Raw genomic sequence first — 5,183 nt, 5'->3', positions numbered from 1 at the left:
GGAGCATGGGAACCCCCAGGACAGGTGCTCCCTGGAGTTTGGGGTCCAGAGAGGGACCCAGCCTCTATTTTACCCTGCCTTCAAGACTTCAGCAGCCCCAACCCCTTAATAGTCTCATCCCAGCCCTCACTGGGCAGAGGTTCCCAGCACCAGCCCCATCCCCAGCAGGCAGGCCCTCCTGTGATCTGCCTGGGGTACCCTGGAAGGGGATGGGGCACCCTGGAAAGGGCCATGGAGGAATGTGGAGATCACTGGCAGAGGCAGGAACAAGGTTACAGGTGGAGTTCCATCCCTAACAATTCATATGTTGAAGTCCTAACACCCAGTACCTACAAATATGGCCTTATATGGAAATAGGGTCTTTGCAAATGATGAAGTTAAGAAGTCATTAGGGCCATCCTTCATTCACGATGATTGTGTCCTTATCAAAAGGGGAATGTGGACACAGAAATGCACACAGGGAATACGGTTTGTGAAGACTAGAGCTTTGCCGTCACAAGCAAAGAAACTACCAGAAGCTGGAGAAAGACCCTGGAACAGATGCCTCCCTAGGGCCAGCCCACCAACACCCTCATTCCAGACTCTGGACTTCAGAACTTCGAGACAACAGATCTCTGTGGACCAGGAGGGACGGGGCCAGGTGGCTTCCCTGAAACTGTTCCCTGAGTCTCTACCCCACTGTACCCAGAGCTGACCCTGAGCCTGCTGTCACTGGAGCCCAGAAAACCCAGGGCTGCGCAAACCCCACCCCTCACACCTCCCCTGGCTCCTCCTCCAGCTATCAACACTTTGGAACAGCCATTATGTCCCTTTAATGTCTAGGAAAGGTGCCACAGGAAGGCACAGAAAGAGGCACAAGATGGTGCCTCAACTGTGTCCACCAGGCCCAGGCTGGACCTTTAAGGAGGTGAAGGCAGGCTGTGGGATCACATCCCTCTTCTCAGAGAGGCCAGGGATAAGGCCAGAAAGGGGAGAGGGGGAAGTGTTGGGGCGGGGGCGGTGCTGTGGGCAGAGGACGCTGAGGGCAGTGGCCCCTCCCCACAGATGCCGAGTGGAGTGGGTGAGGAGGAGCCTTTAGCTTCCATCTGGACCGGACCTCTAACCATTGCATAGGTGCCACTTCTTGGGTGGTCCCGTCCCAGCCGAGGTTCAGCTCCAGAGATTTTATTTTCCCCAAAATGGACATGATGCAACTGGCTAAGTCATGGCTCTAGAACTTTGAGGACTGACCCTGCTACCTGAAGAGGATGAGTGAACAACACGCCCTGGAGGCCCTCATGTAGCCCGTGCCTCTGGCTGTGACCAGCTAACACCCAGGCACCTCCTCACACAGTCCCTGGGCCCTGCTGGTCCCAGGAAAGGCTACCGGCAAGGGCTGGGATGGGCCCAGGCTCTGCGTGTTTCCTGTGATGGCAGAGGGGTGGCCCTCGCCACCTTAGCGGCTCAAGGCACAGTAGTTACTGCTCCTGCCCTCTGAGTCTGCGGGAGCTGGCCAGGTAGGGGATATGGGGCATTAAGACAACCCTTATCTCTGACACAGAACAACAGGCCTGGGGGCAGGGCTCATGCTGTTCTCCCTCCTGACCACCTGAACCACCACCTAACCACCCAGTGCCCAGCTGCCCAGGGCCCTCCTAGATCAAAGGGACTTCCTGATCATGTGGTCTATGACTCTACCCCCGCTTTCTGCTATTTCCTCTTCCTTGCAGAACCTCAAGTGCTCATTTGGACATTCTGGTTCCAACATAGTAGAGTAATGGCTTACATCTCTGTCTCCAAGAGAAAGAGAAGGGAAAAGATAGAAGCACAAGGTCCACAGTTGCTCAGAGTCAGGTTGCAAGTGGAGCCCCTGGTGACGGGCATCTGACAGGGAGCTGGGGTACAGCAGGGTTAGGGTTAGGATGGTCTGCAAGGAGCTCGAATGGCAGGAGAGCATCCTGATGCCCAGCAGCAGCAGGGAACCAGAAGGAAGGGGTTTCTGCGGACGGATCAAGGAGGCTCACTGATTCCAAGAGACCATTACCCTTCACATGTCCAGGCTCCTGGCTTGAAGACCAGCTCTCCTTATCCCACAATGAGGTTGGCCAATGACTGTCCCTACGCCAGCCTGGTTTGTAATTACAGACAGGCAAACGTGAGTCTCCAACAGTTCAGTTAAAAAAGAAAAAAAAAAAAAAGACACAGCAAGTCACCTGTAGGGGAGTAAGTCCCCACATTCCTTCCTTTCTGGCCATTTCCTTCTCTGTTCAAGGAAGGGCCAGAATCCACATTCCCACCTCTGATGAAGCAAAATTTTTAAAAAATTCTAATTAGGATCCTAAAAAAGTCTAAGATACTGCATCCACTGAAAGTAACAGTATATGCAGGTGTGATGGCTAATACTGTCAACTGGATTGGCTTGAAGGATGCAAAGTATCATTCCTGGGTGTGTCTGTGAGGGTGTTGCCAAAGGAGACTGACAAGTCAGTGGACTGGGAGAGGTAGACCTACCCTCAATCTGGGTGAGTACCATCTAATGAGCTGCCAGCTCGGCTACGATAAAAGCAGGCAGAGGAACACGGAAGGACTAGACTGGCTGAGTCTTCTGGCCTCCATCTTTCTCCCATGCTTTGCTTCCTGACCTCGGACTCCAAGTTCTTCAGCTTTTGGACTCTTGGATTTACACCAGTGGTTTGAAAGGGGCTCTCTGGCCTTCAGTCACAAACGGAAGGCGGCACTGTCGACTTCCCTACTTTTCAGGTTTTGGGACCCAGACTGGCTTCCTTGCTCCTCAGGTTGCAGATGTCCTATTGTGGGACTTCACCTTGCCATCCTGTGAGTCAATACTCCTTAATAAACTCCCTTTCATATATATATATCTATCCTATTAGTCCTGTCCCTCTGAAGAACCCTGACGAATACAGCAGGAAGGAAAATTCAGAGATCAGTCAAGACAGCATGAAATTATCTTAAAATATATAACTGCCAAAATAAAAAATTGGAAGGCAGAATGTAAAAAATATCCCAACAGGAACATACAATAAAAAAGAAAATATAAGCTCTTTGGGAGACTGGTCCCAGAATTTCAAGATCTAAACAACATTTGTGCTCTGAACAGATAACTGAAAACAAACAAACAAAAAAAATGTCTGCCCCTTAAAAAGGTGAATGTGGGAAAATTACGCCAAAAACATTAACGGCAATCTTCAAGGCCCTATTCTCTTATGTACTTGGAGCTAGCCACTCCTCCATTTCTCCATTCCAATTTCACATTTATTAATGAAAAATAATGCCTTCTCTACATCTACTGTGAATTTCACAGAATCAAGCAGTAATACAAATATTTGCTGAAAGTAAACATGTTAATAATGAAAAAAGGTTCTTAAGATTTTGAAAAGAACATATTCAAGAACTCGAATCCCACACAGGATGCAGAAGCAATGCTAAGGATAAAATATCCTGACTACCTTTATTGACATGATTTGTGTTTACCAGCTCATTAAAATCTACGTTGCAAATTCCTTGGATTTTCCCAAGTTCCAGACTGGTAAAAGTATTTTACATACACATTTGATTCTTTCATTACAAACTTCATATCTATAAACTTGAAATTTGTTTTGCACAGGTCTATGGCTATACTACTTTTCAAGACAGAAGTCACATATTAAAATACAAACTACTCAAAAGTAAATGGTTGTCAAGAACGTGGTTTACGAGATAGATCTTACAGACAACACAGACTATATTATGATTTATCTGTTTGAAAACAGAAAGTAGTGTATTATATTATATTGAATTCTGGTATAAGGTGCGCAGGAAACCTTACTTACAATCCTTTATTTTCAAAAGGTAAACACCAAACTATTTCTCACATATATTACAACCATATTTTTTTAAACCAAATTCTGGTTTAAAAATCACACACTGACAACACAGAAATACGAAATGCTAGGAAAAGTCTAGCATATGAGGGAAAAACATGTCTTATGCATTGTAATACAATTTTTTTTTTTACAATCTAGCATAAAGGCATACGCGGTTTTTTAAGAAATGCAGTCCATATACAATTATAGAAAAAAAACTAGTCAAGCCACCTAATATAACCAATTTCACAGATACCACTCATTTAATATTATGTCCAAAAATTTCCAAGTAAGTGTCTACATGTTAGAATAATGCCCACAAGGATCTCCAAACTACAAAATATTAGCAAGTAAATGTAAATCACACGTTTGTCTTTGAAAGAATGAAGCTTGACTATGAGTTAAAAGGCAGTAACTATGAACTAACTTTCTTTAAAATGACTTAAACTGGCCAATCTAGTGCAATACACGTTTCCCAGCTATACGTGCAAACTGGATTGTGTGGTAAAAATGACTCAGTTACTTAAAAAAGCAGAAAAGATCCAAAATAATCAGAGCTCAGCTAACGTGGCGAAACCACAGAGACACTGAAGCTCAGCAACTCCCAAGAAGCTGAGGATTAAGATTAACAATAAACTCTGGATACCGAATCCTACATCGACACCCTGAATTTATGTTTATTGTTAATAATTTATATTATTCTTTTCTTTGGGTAAAAAAAAAAATGTTTTAAAAAGAACCAATGTTTTGGAATAAGCAATGTAACTCTGATCATTCTGCTATGTGACTACCAAAAACGCTGCTGTTCTTTTAGCCCTACCACTTGGTAAGATAGAAAGCTCTCCACACACAAGGCTCAGAGAAGGCTGATACCACAAGTCAGTGTGAGTTACACTGTTCTCATCAATGGAGCTACTAAAATACATACATTTGCTCTTACAAAAAAATTACAAAACTAACAAATCTCTTTTTCTCCAGAATTATAAAAGATAGAATCTATGAATCAGTACTCTAATGTGATCGCAGAAAATAGCAAACTGAAGTCAAAAGCACAGGCTGTCCATCAGAGTCCCCAGTCTAATTCCTTTCTACCTCGAGTCCCAGTCTATTTAACACTTTCTACCTGCTCTGAGGATGGAGGGTGTCAACACCTTGGAAAACCATGATGATCTTTAAACCTGGGTGAAGAACCATCCCTAGGGGTTACGGCACATGTGCCTTCGCTTACTGCTCACACACAGGAAAAAACTCGCTTCCTTTTCCAGGATATTCTTTTAAGGATTACGTGGCAGTAATTCTTTTAAAGGTATCAAAAGATGTCATTTAAAAAAAAAAAAAAAA

Source organism: Rhinopithecus bieti, unplaced genomic scaffold (assembly GCF_001698545.2).
Source record: "Rhinopithecus bieti isolate Rb0 unplaced genomic scaffold, ASM169854v2 scaffold_12573, whole genome shotgun sequence".
Lineage (NCBI taxonomy): Eukaryota > Metazoa > Chordata > Mammalia > Primates > Cercopithecidae > Rhinopithecus > Rhinopithecus bieti.
This window is presented reverse-complemented; position numbering follows the sequence as displayed.